This window comes from Tiliqua scincoides, chromosome 4 (assembly GCF_035046505.1).
Source record: "Tiliqua scincoides isolate rTilSci1 chromosome 4, rTilSci1.hap2, whole genome shotgun sequence".
In the NCBI taxonomy this organism is placed as follows: domain Eukaryota; kingdom Metazoa; phylum Chordata; class Lepidosauria; order Squamata; family Scincidae; genus Tiliqua; species Tiliqua scincoides.
The window spans coordinates 156,342,795-156,361,020 of record NC_089824.1 but is presented as its reverse complement, the minus strand read 5'-3'; the positions used below and the strand labels follow the sequence as shown (position 1 = coordinate 156,361,020).

Sequence of the window (18,226 nt, the reverse complement as noted above, 5' to 3'; positions counted from 1 at the left end):
GGATGGCCCTCAGAACAGTGTTAAAAATCTCTGAGAGTGGCTGTGATCATAGTCACCCTCTGAGCCTTTCTGCACCACCCCTCCACTATTTTTTTAAAGCGGAGGAGGGAGGATGGGCAGCTGGGAAAGGTCTGAGGTGGCTGCAATTGTGCAGCCACTCTGAGCCTTTCTGAGAGGCCCACCTAACACAGGTGAAAGAGGATGCCATCCTGAGGAGGGCAGTTTCTCAGAGTAAAATAGCTGGTGCAGGACTGAGGAGACCCATAAGGAAAGTGGAGCCTTTTCCCAGGCCAAGTGAATAAAATTTAACTTACCCTGAGGAAACCTCTCAAACTGCTGCCCCCACCTTTATATGCAGCACATGTACCTGTGGCGCACCCGCATGGTGGGGGGAAGTTAGGTAGGTTGGGCTGTTAGATATGTAGTGACAAGTTCTGCACTTAGTGGCATAGGCAGCTACCAAGTTGGATCTGGAAAGGATACATTGGATTGGAACATACATGAAGATCTCTACCCTATTATTTAAACTAGCAAACAGGGAATGCCTTTGTTACATTATCAATACACTCAAACTCAGCTGATGAAGCATCAGACATCCAGGGCTATCTAAAGAGATGATAGTCAGTACCCGCTAAATTCATGATGAGTATTCATCTCATTAATTGCAGAACCTTCAAGTGCTGCAATAGTTCTGATGTTCACCAAGGGCACAGCTGTTTCAGACTCTCTCTGTAATTAATACATGCTTAGGCACTTCTAAAGATAACAATTAATTACAGCCTTAAAGAGTCCAAGCTGCACCTTTCATCAAATTCTCCTTTTGATCAAGAGGGGGAAAAAAATACTTTATTCCATTGCTTGAACTGGACTTACAACCCAATTGCAGCCAATTTTTCAGCACAGATGCAGCTGCAGCACAGCCCCAAGGTAAGGGAACAAACATTGTTTTACCTTGAGAACGCCTCCATGACCCTGTTGGTACAGCTGAATAAGAGCTGGAAACTTAGTTAGGACTGGGATATTAATGTTCATTTTTCGCTTCTTTTGCATCTTCAACAGTGATCTAGACTTGGAAGACTGTATGCTGTATGTGTCTCCCAAGAGAGTTGATTTCTGGCAGAACAACTCCAAAACTTTCTTTCTTCAATTGACTTTAACCTGGACAGTCGCTTTCAGTCAGAGCATAGACAATACTGAGCTAGATGGATCAAGGTCTGACTTACAACAGGGCAGCCTCATTCACTACCAAGCCAGAAGCATTTTCCCTTCATCCTGCTTTTCGCTTCATGATAATCATTCTGAGTGAAAACCCGCACAGTACCAATCAACCATTACTCATGGCCTAACAAATGTTCCCGTTTCTCTTTCCAACCTCTCTTACCCTGAGCCCCAACACAGTAATTGTGAAAAGCATCACACAGAACGATGTTCATGAGGTTAAAGGGACTGAAGTAAATAAATAAATTCATGTTTGGTAGCAGATCTCAGTAGCCACAAATTGACTTGAAGGCTATGCAGACGTACAAATGCTCTTGCATCCTCTATAAATGCATTACACCCCTAAAGCAGCTTATTTTAATCAAAGTTATCATTTCAAAAGAGGAAAAATTCTGAGCACATTTAAATAATAATACCAGTTTATACTTTATCCCTTCATTCAGACTGCAGTCATCCTTGATCCACTTATATCAACAAAGGACTGTGACAGACTGAGACAAGCTGTGCATGCTGGTTATTGCTGGACACTTGCTTGATAGATTATGGTTTACAGGAAAGAATGGTCCAAAATTTATATGCTGGAAAGGCAAATGCTGATTACTCTCCCAATGGCATTTGATGCCAGTAAATTTAATAAAAAGGAAAGTACAATCTAGGCAAATACAATTGATGAAGAAGATGGGGAGGTAAAGGTGACCTTTTCCATATCTGGGCGAGGATGAAGACAATGGGTAATTTTGAAACTGAGGAATAACATTATGGGAAACAGCTATGGACTATATCATTGTTTTTCTTTTACACTGCACACCACTGAGTATTCTATAGAAAAACAGCATTAAAAATTATGAACAAAAAAAATCTCTGTGAGAGTTACCTTGCAATCATTGATCAAGAGGATATCTTGATCAATGATTACAAGAACAAAATGCATAACATTGTTCTATGCGCCCAAATGATGACAGCAAAAATTCTAGAAGAAAGTAACAGTGAGTTTAATCCATAGAAAGCAGTCTGACAGAGGAAACTCTGAATCCAACCTAATGAGTAAGAAGTTTAAAATAGTTAAAGGAGATATGGAGTATAGCTGCTATGAAAATGCTACATTACATTAGCTGTATATAGGGAGACAGAATTATAGTTATTTCAGTTACAGGTATGCGCCACTTTGCAACATTCCGGCTTAAGCCAGGATTGCATAACCAAGGACCACGGGTGGTCACATGGTCGTCAGGGGCACACACCCCAATTCACCAAAAGTGAAGGGAGTTCTGCTCCCCTCCCCTCCGGAGGGTTGTCTGAGCACACATCCGTGCGCTGCCTCAGCAAGACTCAGTCTGAGGGAAATCACATCTTTTGCGCAATTTCCGGTTTCCTCTGTGAAATCAGAAGTCGTGTGTGAGACACAATTCCCTCAGTGTGAGCTCCACAGAGGCAATGAGCGGACACGCACTGCCTCTGGGAAGCTCAGACAACCCTTCGGAGTGGAGGGGAGCATCCCCTTCCCTGCAGAGGGTCTGGATTGCGTCAATTGCCACTTGATGATAGGGATCGTGGTCCCAAACCCTGTCGTTAAGTGGCGCATGACTGTATTTATAAATAACAGATCAAGTATTTAAAGCGCAAATTGTATATTTAATTATCCAATTTGATGAGCAAGTACTATACTAATTTCATTTTAAATTATCCTTCACTAGTAAATCCAAACAGATTTTGATAATTACACTTTGTGTACACACACACCCCACAGAATTATATTTTCGCTCACTAGAAAATTTAAGGACAGATGGGCAATTTTTATTTCTAAGAGGCTAAGAGGGAACACCTTGCCTAAGGCCACATAGTGACAGCTTAGCAGAGGTGAGATCTGAACAGAAATCCTGATTCAAAGCTCAGTCTCTAAGACACTAAGCCACTTTCTTACCTTGTCTTTACTAGTTCTATGAGTAAAGTGTATAACTTTTCCCCTGAAGTAATGGCGGAACTGACCCTTAATATATTAGTAAATACTGATTCAACAAATCAGATCATTGCAAAGAGATCCAGATTACAATACCAGAGAACTGTCCTTGGTACTGAAACATCACCCTCTTAATTTAACAACGAAAATTGGGAGTGCAAAACCAGGTTTGTAAAGACAGATTCACACATGCCTAACCTATCTGGGTGCATTAAATTTTTTTTTAATGTACATCTAAATAACTTATAAGTGAAAACTGTGAACATCTGTGTTCTTACATCTGTGTGTCTTGGAAAATGCTGTATATGAACTGTTCTAACTTGAACCCAGTATGTATGCTATCTCCCACTCTATCACCCTTAGAACAATCCTCCTTTGCAAGTCAATTCCTGCAGATTCTTCTTCCCTTCTAAACTTTGATCCTGGTTTCCATGGTTGTATTATTCAGAACGTAGTATAAACACATGGTATTCCTTCCTTTCTTTGCTTTTTGTATATGCTAAGTTCAAAATCATTCTAATTATAGTTCAGAAAGTCTGAAAAGAAAAAAAATCAAATACTTGTGAGTGCTCTCTCCTACAAAACTCCCATAGAAGAATGTATCTCAACATACCACAGGAACTCTTCACAGAAAAATGCCAAGTTTCCAGAAAGGAACTAAATATGTTATCACCTTCTAGGGCTAAGTATAATGGATCAATCATATTACTTACAATGCTTTTTTTTTCTCTTGAACCCTAAAGCATATTGTGGGGCTACATAACTACACTCTCTTTTCACTTTCTTGCTCTAGAGCAGCGGTCTCCAAACCGCGGGACCACTGCGCACTAAAAAACCATCCCCGATACGAACAGAGTTTGCCATTCTGTGGGGCAGGCTCATATCTTCTTCTCCAGTCTCCCTAGAACCTTGCATTGGCCAGCTATGTCCGCCCAAAAATTCAGGTGCAATGCAAGCTGGGACAACAGGCAGCAGAAGTGTCTGCCAGGCACAGTGTTCTGGGGAGAGAGGAGAGGAAGCGATGAAGCTGTTCCATGGAATGGTAAACTCCGTTCATATCAGGGATGGATTTTTTGGTACTCAGTGGTCCCGCGGTTTGGAGATCGCTGCACTGGAGCAAGAAAGTGAAAAGAGAGTGTAGTTCTGTTCATGACGGGATGGGTTTTTCAGGACACTGGATCTGCCCTCAGGCTGTAGTTTGGTGAATGCTGTTCCAGTGCAAACTCCAGTGGGAATGCTGAAAACAGAATACACATTGTCTTCAGACAGATAGGTTGATTCAGATTGCTTGATTTGAGAAGGTTCACTATTTATCACTTCATAAATGACCTGGAGACAAGGTTGAGCAGTGAGGTTACAAAGTTTGCAGACGACACCAAACTTTTCAGAGTGGTGAAGACCAGAAGTGATTGTGAGGAGCTCCAGAAGGATCTCTCCAGACTGGCAGAATGGGCAGCAAAATGGCAGATGCGCTTCAATGTCAGTAAGTGTAAAGTCATGCACATTGGGGCAAAAAATCAAAACTTTAGATATAGGCTGATGGGTTCTGTGACAGATCAGGAGAGAGATCTTGGGGTGGTGGTGGACAGGTCGATGAAAGTGTCGACCCAATGTGCGGCGGCAGTGAAGAAGGCCAATTCTATGCTTGGGATCATTACGAAGGGTATTGAGAACAAAACGGCTAATATTATAATGCCGTTGTACAAATCGATGGTAAGGCCACACCTGGAGTATTGTGTCCAGTTCTGGTCGCCGCATCTCAAAAAAGACATAGTGGAAATGGAAAAGGTGCAAAAGAGAGCGACTAAGATGATTACGGGGCTGGGGCACCTTCCTTATGAGGAAAGGCTACGGCGTTTGGGCCTCTTCAGCCTAGAAAAGAGACGCTTGAGGGGGGACATGATTGAGACATACAAAATTATGCAGGGGATGGACAGAGTGGATAGGGGGATGCTCTTTACACTTTCACATAATACCAGAACCAGGGGACATCCACTGAAATTGAGTGTTGGGTGGGTTAGGACAGACAAGAGAAAATATTTCTTTATTCAGCGTGTGGTCGGTCTGTGGAACTCCTTGCCGCAGGATGTGGTGCTGACGTCTAGCCTAGACGCCTTTAAAAGGGGATTGGACAAGTTTCTGGAGGAAAAATCCATTACGGGGTACAAGCCATGATGTGTATGCGCAACCTCCTGATTTTAGAAATGGGTTATGTCAGAATGCCAGATGCAAGGCAGGGCACCAAGATGCAGGTCTCTTGTTATCTGGTGTGCTCCCTGGGGCATTTGGTGGGCCGCTGTGAGATACAGGAAGCTGGACTAGATGGGCCTATGGCCTGATCCAGTGGGGCTGTTCTTATGTCAAAGTCCAAGATACCCTTGCCATCCAGATCTGACATTTCTTCCTCATAACCTCAGTACATAAAGTTGAAATGGAACAAGTTTCTAGGAAGCTAAACAGAGAATTTGTATTAAAGCTGCTGACAATCCCTGAAACGAGCACTATTTATATAAATAATAGAAAAAGGTTTATAAATATTCTCTCTTATTAAAAGAAATCAGCACCATAAGGAAAGTTATATTTAAATCCTTAAAAAAATCCATTTCTCACAAGCTGATCACGGTTGTTTTGAGAGAGAAAGAGCGCAGTTCACACTCTAAATTATTTGTGAGAACCACATGGGTTTTTTTAAACTAAACACCTTGAATATTGGATTCCACCCGACTCTCACTTTCACAATTACACAAGTTAAATACTAAGATGAATTATGTGAAAGTAGAGACAGGCGTGGCCATTATCTTAAGTGAAAAAAATACAGAAATTTTAAAGCTGTAAATTGCCCCTAAATAAGACTGGAGTAATGTGTCCTTTCATGCGAGGTCCTAACCAACCTCAGAATAAGGCAGGGCTTTCCAGACCCCAGCCCAGGTTTTGGGGATAGCCCTCTGCTCCATGAACAGAGCTTACCGTTCCACCTCTGTGCTATTTGTAGATCTGGGCACCAGGGTGCTCCAGGCAGTCATGCCTGCCCAGCAATCCTGTTGCACAGCCTTCTGGGATGCCAGGCAACAATCATGACTGCCCAGAGCATGCTAGTGCACCGATATACTGAGAATACCTGCAGTGTGAAGGTGGAATGGTAAGCTCCGGTCTGAATGGGGACCGCTTTTTGGACAGACAGCAGTTATGAGTTTGGCAACCACTGGAATAGGGAATTCTGGGATAGACTTCATGCCACATGAACCCAATAGCTATGTATTAGCTGTGTTGTGTGAAATGGCCTTCAATCTAATCATTTTAGGGCACTCAAAAAGCTTTCCCACACAAGAATTACAGAGAAATCACCATATGTGGCTTGTTCTCACTAGAAGAGACCCGAGTTCCAGCTGAACTCTGCCTGAATCCAGATAGGATTAGACTGTCTGACTACAGTTTGTCTGCATGGAGAAAGAAATTTAAAAATAAAGATGCAAAATGTAATTACATAGAAGATAAAAGTCAGGACACACAGAACAAGGATAGTAGATGGGAAATTCAGACTGACTTTGATTTTCTCCCTTTCAAAGTTCAGTAGCATTTTTGCTTCCCTTGTGAAATTACATCACATGGGTGAAAATAAAAGGATGAGATGCACTATAAGTTATGTAGTGTTTTAATCTGATTTACTCAGGGTATTTTCATTGTTGGTTTGCAATACGTCCTGCAAGGAATTGTTTTACATCAATTAAGTGAGTACGTAATTATTGAAATAAAGTTTTTCAGTATGGAATTTTAAAAATTCAAATTCTTCTATTATACATTTACTGCTACACTGCTATTAAAGGACGAATTAATATGCTGCTGAAGCCAAGAATAGACATAGCTATTATTACTAACTATGCTGTATTACTTTTTGTATGAACTGCTGCACAGATTTTCTATAAATTAAAAAAAAAACCCACCAGCCCAATACTATGGCTGGCAGCGGAAAGATGTTCCACTGCTGGCCACATGCCAGTAGCACGATGCCCAGTCACCAGGGAAGGAACTACAGCCACCAGCAGGAGCAGGTAGGTTACCACAGGGTAGGGCAGAATGGGGCTGGGGAGCAGGTAAAACAGAGTGGGGAGGGCATGATGGGGAGGGGCATGAGGCTATGAGAGGGGTGAATCCAGTGGCAGGCGCCAGATCCTCCACTTTTTTGCTGCCTTCCCGCCTCGTTTCTCTCAGACTTGTGCTAGCGAAATCACTAGCACAGGTCCAAGGAGACCCACTGTGGGTTGGAAGGTGTACAAGGAGGTAAGGGGATTTAAATCCCCTTTGCCTGCTGAAGCCTCCTGATCTGCCCTCCTACTGGATATAGCAAGCCTATTTTTGGCACACCTGCACCAGTGGGCGGCAGGGGAGGAGGATAGGATTGGGCTCTGAGTGTACTGGACCAGAGGCAAGGAGAGGGGAGCAGGAAGTAATACCATCTGCAGGGTACAAATTATCCCTTCAGTTAAGAACTAGGGTTGAAGTTGAGATACTTTAAGCTGTCTGCAGGAAAATTCTTGTATCAGGCTCAGATTTCTACTAATAATAAACAAGCCACTTATACCAAAGATCAACCAGCGAGCTGAAAGAGAATCATCCTAATGGAGGAAAAAGTCTGAACAGCTCTTGCTGCAAGATGAATGGATTTGGAACACATGTATAGCAAATGTTGATACAGTCCAGAAAATTCAAGAACAAGTTACAATACTTTAGATATGGCAATGCAATGAGATAGCCACAGTAACTCCTTTGCCCAAGACCACTGAAAGATGAATGGTGTTCTAATGTTCAACATTCTATGAACCCTCTCCATGCTGATTCCTCTGTTGAAGCATACCTGAAAAGCTCCTAGAGGACCACACTGTATTGGAAAAGACTCTTAGGCACAGGCTAGGATGCATTCTTAGTTTGCAGCCACTGGCCAGGAGTTTTGGGTCTCATCATTATCTCACATGATTGAGTGAACTCCCTAGAACACATCCACTATGTGCCTGTGTTCGTTTATGCATGAGAGGGGAATACAAATCATAGGAAGGTAAGATATTTCAGGGATGCTTGCCACCTTAGCTGATCTTCTAACTAAGGAACTCCCAATAAGCTTCCAAGAAACTGGACTCAAGATTCCCTAAAACACTGTTTGAAACCCATTGTCTGAAGCAGTCCAGAGATTTTAGAGTCACAAGTATAAAAGGCTGAACTAGCCATATATCCTTAACACTAGTTATTTATCATGTGCCAGTAAAAAGTCAAAGCCAATTGTTAATTAATATTTAATTTCTGTGAAGCTTATAGTGATAGCATGAATAGAAACTATATTTGAAAAAGTCTTCCATTAGTAAGCTCTGTGCCAAGCATGCACTTTTTGGTTTCTCCAAGATTCTGCACACAGCAGCTGCCTTCCATTTCCTTCTTGCACAAGCAAATTCACCCTTTGGTATTGTAAACTGTACCACAATTGTAAATCAACAGACACATTTCCCACCCCCACCCCCAGCTCTTCGAGTAGTAAAGGACACACAATTATATCAAGGACAAGGAAGTCAAGCATTGTCTTGCATGCTATGATCTGTAAAGGAGATAAACACGTGAAAAGTGATTTTCATCCATGGGGAACTGATGACACAAAGACCCCAAATGAACAAACATAACACCAAAGCTGCCAAACCAAGTGATCAGAATGAGAAAGGCAAATTATACAGGTCTCCATGAAAACAGCATGACTTCTGTTGGCTGGGAATTTTCCTTCTGACATGCCTCACCAGCTATCTGCCATCTGACAAAATAAGGAAACAATACGTAAAGGAAAGTCGTCCTTTATGGAGAAAATTGCCTTTTTGGCTTTTCGCTGACCACACTAAACAATTGAACACACACCAAAAGCAACATTAGGCATACCCCAAATAGGGAGTGCAATACTGACCTCTGACTAGCATTAGGACAAATCATATACATCCACGCTGAAGAAATCCTGTGGTGGCTTTAACAATTTTATTTCCAAGGGTTGCAGTATATCAAAGCTTTAGCTTAAAGCATTATGTTGCAAGACCAAGGACTGCCAATACACCGGCACTGACAAATGTCTTGAGTGTAGCAAGTCTGTGGAAAAGCGATAGAAGCCACATTCAATTTGAGATGTGAGGGATGTTCTTTCACCCAGTTTTCCCTTCCACATGCTTAACGTGTTGCTTTGGCTATTTGAAGCTCCAGCACCTGGTCCACATTCTCCTTTCCGCTTGGAGAGTCAAATGAAGAAGATAACAGAAGTTGCATCACACTTCCATTTCTGTCACAGAGAGCCTTTTCAGGGTCAAGTCCTTCCTTGATAGAATTAGCAAGGAAGTGAATCAGAAACAGTCTTATCTATCTCAGGGGTAGTCAACCTTTCAATATTTGGGCTCCTGGATCTTTAAAAATTGCGTAGCGGGAATTTCAGCAGGTGCAGCTTGTCATCTGTGAGATGACAGGCTACACCTGCTGAAATTCCCTCTGCTACAAAATTGTTAAAGGTCCAGAAGCCCTAAAGTTGAATGGCTGGCCACCCCTGATCTATCTGATGTTGAGGCTCCACATCCGGCCCATGACAATGGCATTTGGCAAGGATTAAAATAATAAAAATTTCTCTATATGCCATATTTATGCCAAAAAAAGCTTCCTCAAGGAGAATGTGACCTTGAAGTGACTATTTGCAGCACATAGTGGCAATCCTGGTCCCAGTCTCATGGCCTAGGGCCATAACTGCAAGTTGCTGCCCCCTGCTTCCTTCCAGTGGTCCGGCGAGGCAGTGCACAGCCTCCTGATCCTCTGAAAGCCTTGTAAAGCTCTCAGAGGGCCAAAAAAACATTTCCAGTTTCATGGAGGAAACAGGAAGTGACATTTGATGCCCTTAGATGGCATTGTGAGGGCTGGGGAAGCTTCACTGGGCCTCAGAATGTCTCTGGGGGAAAGGCTCTCAGGAGGCAGCACTTAGATTGGTGTGCGAGCCAACTGAGTCCTGGGGGGAGTAGATGGCAGCATGGTACCACCACCCCCCAAGCCTGGCACCCAGGGTATTTGTCCCTCTTGCTCCTCTCAGGTATGCCACAGGCTGCACAGCCACTGATTTTCAGTGCAAAAATAGCCCCCAAGTTCCATTACGGACCCTTGGGTTTGCTTTGCCTCTCAGCAACTGGCTGTCACCATCAAGCAGTTCCCTGTGGCTACCAGAATATTCCTACCAACTGCCTTTGTCACAGAAGTCTTTGCCTGACCTCACCACACAGACAAGCATAATTAGCTCTGAAAGTCCAAACTTGCTAATTTCACCATGTTACCCAGCAAAGCAAACACTTTGCAGTCACTACTGTTTATTTCGTAGAGAGGAATCTGGATTACTGTAGTGTTTTGGTTTCACTCATGTGATGTGAATAAATAAAAATACCAAAACATCTGACCAGGTTTTTCATGGCTTTACCTTCACTTTGGACCATGGGATACAGACTTCTGGCTCATGAAGTGGAGAGAGAAAGAATTAAGCATAACTCTTTGCAAATGATGGAAGTTGTGTGCCCTTGAACTCTGACTGTTTGGCTTTTATTCAAGTACTACTAATGTGAGTCTGACATTGATCAGAGTTTGCAACTTTGCCTACCCCAGCTATCTTTCCACACCATGGGTGCCCAAACCTCGGCCCTGGGGCCCTTGACGACTCCCAGTCTGGCCCTCAGGGAGTCCCCAGTCTCCAATGAGCCTCTGGCCCTCCGGAGACTTGCTGGAGCCCATGCTGGCCTGATGCAACTGCTCTCAGTGTGATGGCCAACTGTTTGACCTCTTGTGTGAGCTGTGGGATGAGGGCTCCCTCCACTGCTTGCTGTTTCAACTCTGTGATGCAGCAGCTGCAGCAAAGGAAAGGCCGGCCTTGCTTTGTGCAAGGCCTTTTGTAGGCCTTAAGCTATTGCAAGACCTTCATTCATTCATATAAGTTTCATCTCTAGTATATTCATTTATGTAAATTTATTCAAATTTGAATTGTAAATTAATTCTTGTCCCCCCCCGGCCCCCAACACAGTGTCAGAGAGATGATGTGGCCCTCCTGGCAAAAAGTTTGGACACCCCTGTTCCACACTATTACTATCCATCTATCTATAGCTCTTGTGCACTAAGTCAATCCTATACTGAGGGCGAAATCTGTGATGGATTTTCAAAAAATCATTCCTATTCCTAAAGTGAGGCAGATACCAAACCTCCAGTTATTTTAAAATATGTTATCTTTGTAGCCCATCAGAGCTTACCAAGATTCTTTAGAAATAATGATGATTTTAAAAAAATGTGTAATTGTTTTCTGGGAATAGTTTATGCTAACTTGATCTTCTAGCCCTATAAAAAAAGCAGATTGAACAACAAAAAAAGTTTAAACCTAATGGCTAAAGCTAATCTCAGTAAAATCCAAAGTCTCTTCTACTTTTAGTATCCAAATTTTGGAGGTGACTACAGTAATTGTACTTCCCAAATACCCAAACACATTCCATCCTCCACTTAAACCAGATGAGAGATTCACTGCAGCAATAAAGCAACACCATCAAGACTTTTACTGCCATTCTTGTTTATGAACTGCACAAATGCATTACAGCAATAATGAAATCATTTGAATGCAACTATCTTCATAATATTTGATGAACAAAGTCTAAAAGGGGATCTGAAGTGTGGAGGAATAACAGGAGCACAAGCAACATTTCAAAATATTTCACTGCGGCACAAACAGACAACTACTCATACAATGATGAAGAAGCAACATTATTTCTCAGAGCTGAAGGAAGGCCCCAAGCTACTTCAGTATGTTTGGGCTGAACATAACTGCATGCAGAAGGCCACAGTTTCAACGTCTCACCCAGCATGGTTTGGAAGCAGTTCCTTCACCCCATTCTGTGTTTCAACGTCTCACTCAGCATGGTTTTGGAAGCAGTTCCTTCACCCCATTCTGTGGCTGGACCACCCCTGGCCACCACCAGTCAGAATGATCCTCCTTAAAGTATCCCTACACAGATACAAAATTTCTCCCTGATAAATAAATGAAAAGTATGGGATTCCCAAGCACTGCCCCACCACCACCACCAATTACTCCCACACACACACACACCCTATGAGGATTCTGCTGTGAAATCGTCCCATTTGCAGACTGAAGTGGGACAATCCAAGAACAGTTTTATCATGTGGTGAGTTGTCTAGAAAAAAAAGTTTGTTTTGCTGTAGCTAAAACACCATTCTCACTGTTGATGCTGAATACACTGCTATGATTATATATGATCATAACTAGAGAAAAATCGATAACTCACTGATAGAGCAGGCTTTGCATTTTTTAGGTCCTGTGTTCAATCTCTGGCCTCTGCCTGAAATTCTGGAAACCCGCAGTTAGTCACTAGATTAACATGCTAGCTAGGTGAGATGGACTAATGGTCTGATTCAGTACAAAACAGCCTCAAGGGCTCACACGTTTCAGGTTCAACTTAGTTTGAAGTCTTAATGTATGCCTCACTCAGGAAATGTTTCCTGCTAAATTCACTAGTGGAATTAACAGTGGTAAATGTATTGCTATAGCAATTCTCCCCTCTTCTTTCTATTTCTGCCCCAGGTCTTCAGACTATATTTGCATAAAATAATTTCTACTGTTTGCTGTTTATATTATCTGCATGATCAAGAGGAAACAGAGGAGGATGTCAGTGGCAGATGTATGCAGCTTGCATACATTCCTCGATCTCATCTCTCTCTCTCTCTCTCTCTCTCTCTCTCTCTCTCCCTCACACACACACACACCCTTTGCCAGTTGATATTTACACTAGCTTTCTGCCCCTTTAATTTGAGTTTTCATCAGCACTCTCACAATTTGTTAACCATTACAGTAATATTTTGCAGGAGCCTTTTTAAAAGTCTCTGGTTAAGTAAGCAAAATAATTTAAAGGAAAGGGGAAAAATCTTCAAAGTTGGTGAAGTGAAACATTATTAGGTAGCTAAAGCAATATATTTTGCCAGGAACCTTGTTAGCTCATTTAAGAAAAGGAAAAAAAGCAGAATGGGAAATTTTAAGGAGATAATTGTTATTAGTGGCTTCCAGCAACTTCAAAGTAATTCATTTGTTTATAGGAGGATATCCCCAACGTAACACTTCCTAAGAAAATTGATCATCTGCTCTTGAATCTGTTGTTTTATTTCAAATAGAGATAGCTCAGAGCATAGGCACAGAGGCAATATGTTCCATCACTCTGTGATGGCAAAAAAGAAAAAGAAAAGAAAATATAAGACGATTAAAATGGATCCATCCTGTATAAGTGAAGACCTTGACAAATGTTGCAGCATCTACCCATTCTGGTTTTTTTTCTCAACCAAATGCATGATCTGTCCAAGCAGTTCTACAGAAAACCTAAATAGAACTATTTGTATTTTGTAAACCTGCACACATACATTTAGGACAGAATGTGACATATGGTGTAGAATTTAACTTCTTTATAGTAAGGCAAATTTCTATCCTTCATTCAAGTGAACAAATGTTTGAAAATATACTGCCTCAAAAGCCGGAGGGTTTGTAGGAGGCAGAACAGGCTGAACTGTTCAGTTTATGAGATTGATAAGATTCCCAACTCAGGGTCCAATCCTATCCAATTTTCCAGGGCCAGTGCTGCTGTTCCAATGGGGGATGCACTGCTTTCTGTGTTGGGGATGCAGTCACAGAGGCTTCCTCGAGGTATGGGAACATTTGTTCCCTTACCTCGGAGCTGCATTGCAGTTGCACCGGTGCTAGAAAGTTGGATAGGATTGGTCCCTCAGTTTTGTGATTACAAAGATTTAAAGCCTTCTGTCCTTAAAACCCATCATGGATAACTGTAATTTTTTTACCTGATTATTATCTGCCCTTTATACAAAGAGAACTGAGAGCAAAAGTGCATCTCCCAAAGCCATCCAGTGACTCAATGATTCCACAACTGGATTGCTATTTAATCTAGGGCTCTCAGATTTAGTCCTAATCCTCTACCCACTGGGTCACTCTGGCTCCACAAACACTTGACCCCAGAGGCATCTCGGGGTGTGCGTGTCACCTGGTGTGGCACTTACCTGCAGAAGCTTGGCATTCTGGAAGTTCGAGGGTAACGTAATGATGAGACTACATCTCCCCTGACCTTCTGGGTCATTGTGTTCCTTTTAATGCAAAATGCCCACCTCTGGACTGCCTCTGTGAGGCAATATTCAGTTCGTCCCAGATCCAGTCACTTTGTGTTCTTGCCAGTGAGCGGTAAAAACACAACTGTCAGCGAGAGTATGAGGTGGCTGGGCCCGGAGCAGGCTGAATGGAGGCTTGGGCAGTGTGGTGTTACCTCCTCTGAAGGGCAACACCCAGCATGGCCTGCACCAGCCACACATGGCCCACCTATTCGAAGTTCTACTGGAAGTAACTGGCGATGACATCATTGCCAGTTACTTCTGGGTTGGAAGGCCAGATGCAACGTAAGAAACACCAGTAAGAGGCGCAGGGTGGATTCTCTGAGTACAGAAAAGTATGCTTTGGAGCTCTGTTCACTGAGCCAAGCCTCATACTGTTGTTTGCTGTGTCATGTTCCTGGCCCTGCTGCTGGGCAGCAGGGGTCCAGCAGTCCCATGAGTACCACCAGACACCAACTCAAGTACCACTGGTGGTACCCAAACCACTGGTTGCGAAAAACTGGTTTACACTAAAGCCAGTCATCCAGCCACAGTAGCTCTGTTTAACAAGAGTACCTGATTTGAAAGCAAAGAAGAGCTGAGCTGCACTGATTCGATAATCTCTGTGACCTTAACATGCAATCTGAGAAGCGTGAATAGTGAAGGTGAGAGATAATAGCTTGCTCAAGGCCAACCAAGGAGACCAGGGCTGAGACGGAATTTGAACCCATATCACAGTCTTACACTTTCTGCAGGAGACAGATCCTTATGGAGTACTTAATTTGGACATAGCATGAGTCACAGTGCAGTTTAAGCTTCAAAGCAACAAAGAAATCTTCCACAAGGCTACTAAGCCACAGGCATGAAAACATAACTGAAGCGGATGTTCAGGTAACAGCAGGGTACAGCTTCTCTGTAGAGCAGACTGATCTTCTTTACAGGAAATGTACTGCTAGTTGACAGAGGTCAAATGAAAATCCTGATGGACCTTAGAGTGAACTGTGCAATCTAAACATATCCCATTCAGTTGCTCTGGGCTAGAAAGATTTACAGGCAGGGAATTCTGGGAAAGAAAACAGCTTAGTTAATTTAGGTTCATCCAATGGGAGAATGGCATTGCAATAATAAGAAGGCTCTGACTGAAATGAAGACAGACAGACAGAAACCAAACCCTGGAGTATTATAAATGTGCTAATGTCACTGCCAAGATGATTACTTTGGTAACTTGTATGGCCGCAAAAAGGAGATGTTGTTAAAGAGTAGCGTGTTTATCTTTCCTAATTAGACAGCAATGCATACTTGGCTGTTAGGCTTATGGAATAAAAGGAAAGAAGATGGTTAATTGTATATCTCTCTTTGCAATGCACTCTGGCAAAGTCAAATAAACCACTATCCTTATTGCCACCATCCACCAAGGGGAATATACTTATGTGGTGCATGACTTGAAATTAAATGTGTGGCCTTCAATTAGATTAGACAAATTGAAGCACATGAAGGGAGAGGAAAAAAAGATTGAAAATGGCTTAACCTGTTTCAGAGTGAATAGTTTAGTGGAGAGGGGCACGGTTTAAAATAAAAAGTACTTATTTTTTAAAATAAAAATTAGCTTATATGTTTTGTAAATAAAATAGTGAGCAATTGCAGACCTTTATAAACTTGTTGGAGTCTATTAATGGCCCAATCCTACCCAAATCCCCACACAGTGATGCAAGGGCATCAACATAGCTTCCACTGCATCCCATGGGGGGTCATCTGGTTGCTAGAGGTCTCTTCAGGGTAAGGGTACACTGGTGCCAAGCCCCAGCAGCCACAATGGTGAACCTTGAACCTGCACCAGTGATAACACTGGCATAAGCCTGTGTTGATCTGTGCAGGTGGATCGGGTCCAAGAAGGGGGTTGGGTATGGCACATGCTGCACCACCAATCCTGGCCCCCTCCTGGGCCCAATCTTCCCAACCCTGCCCTGTTGCTGCCCTATACTGCCCTCTCCCACCTCGTTCAACTCTCTCCCCATGCTTCCCTTGCCCCTGCACTGGACTTACCTGATTCATTGGGCCTGCTGATGACGCCAGCAGGAAGGATCCAACCTTCCCACCAGCACACCTGGGCCTTACACTGTTGCAAAGTACTTTACAGCACTTTTGTGTCAGAACACATTTCACTGGTGCAGGGTCTCACAACAGTTTTGGGTCATACGTCTCTTCCAATAGTTCAGAAGGGAATGCTATCATAAAACTGCCTGGTAAACTCAGTGCCTTTGAAGCTGTGGCGCCAAACAAAACACCAAGGCAGCAGTATTCTCCCTGAAGAGCAGAACTGTTCATTTACTTCAAGCAGGAAGGCTTAACATTGGACATGTTCATTTCAATGTGGTAATGACAAGCTGTGACACTTAACTGCACTATGGGACACTCTCTACCCTCAATGGATTGCTGTATACATTCCGCCCCAACTCTTAAATCTTTTTCATGTTGAAATAATGTGCCATTTCATTTACATCTCAAACCAAATCTATGCAACCCCAGGAACTATTTTATCATGTCAGCACAGTTTACTACTAGTATATAGAGTCATGTTTCAAAACTAGATAATGCTAATCATAGCTGAAGACATATACATTGACCCCTGTGTGTTGCCTAATATTTAAGTACCATTCTTTGTGGGTTAGGTTCTCATCTACTCAGCGTCAATGAAAGTTTAATAACTCTTCATTGTTCCAGATCAATGGGAAATGGAATACCTCTCCCCAAAGACAAGAATAACTCCACGGTAAAAGGCATTGAAGCAAAGTTGAATGTTCCCTGACACTTACAATAATGTCACATTTGCAAATGAGTCTACCCTGCTGGGGGAAATTTGCCACATTGGTTTCTATGTCTGGAATGGAAAGCACTGGAAAGCATCTCTTATTTCTGTTGCAGCTCTCAGCTTATATGGTGCTGGCCAGTATAAACCCAGTTCTCAAAATGGTGAGTTGTCAATTCTTTCCAAGGTACAATTCAAAGCCAAAGAGATTTGTGAATTGCTACTGGTCATTGTGGATTTACACCCTAACTGGACAACTTTATGCAGTTTCACATGGGAACAATGATCCCAAAATGGTGGGCCTTGCAACCAACTGCACAAATACAAATTCCAAATCAGCTTTCTGAAAATAGACTTGCTAGCCATCTGCACGCATATTTTATGTATAGAAAACCATGTCAGAACAACATCCTGTCACTGAACACCAGTGTCACATTTTTCACAAGGTTCCGATAGATGTTCTTCTACGAAGGTGGAAGATAGCATAGAGGAAATTGCATAAAAAACCATAGAATGTTTATAGATGCTTGGAGGTCAATTTAGCATGGATTCACATGTTTTGAGCTGTCATTCTGTGATCATAAGGCATAAACCAAGCAGTCTGTAAGATGTCTAAAATGCTTATATTTTCAGTTGTAATTTTCTCATTTACAGTTGTGATTAATGCTCTATTTTCTCCCCATTCAGCTGCTGGTCCAGTAAAGGGAAAGAAGGGAGTAGGAAGGGGTGTGGGCGCTAACCTCTAGGTCAGTGGTCCACAGCCCACGGCCCTCAGCATTCAGGAAACCCACAGGTTTCCATTCTGTGCTGCAGCTGCCTTTCTTCTTGCCAGATCATCCCAGAATGAGGCTCTATCGCTACCACCCGGTTTGCATTTACATAGCTCTGTCCATTACTGAGGGTTACAACTTGCAAATTTCAACAGAGAAATGTTTTTGCATAGTACAATCTAAGGGGTAAGATGTTAGTGTACATCGGTTTTGCTGTCTTCTGTCTGAAAGGTTCTAAACCACATCATTGAGTGATTCAATTTAGGATGCAATGTGTACGTGCCTGTGTGATATATG

At 42.6% G+C, this 18,226-nt stretch overlaps 1 protein-coding gene across 1 annotated transcript in view; it reads right to left on the bottom strand.

Moving 5' to 3' along the window:
- LRP8 (LDL receptor related protein 8) overlaps nt 1–18,226 on the bottom strand; it is a 237,165-nt gene that overhangs the window by 68,883 nt on the left and 150,056 nt on the right. The window lies entirely within an intron of this gene.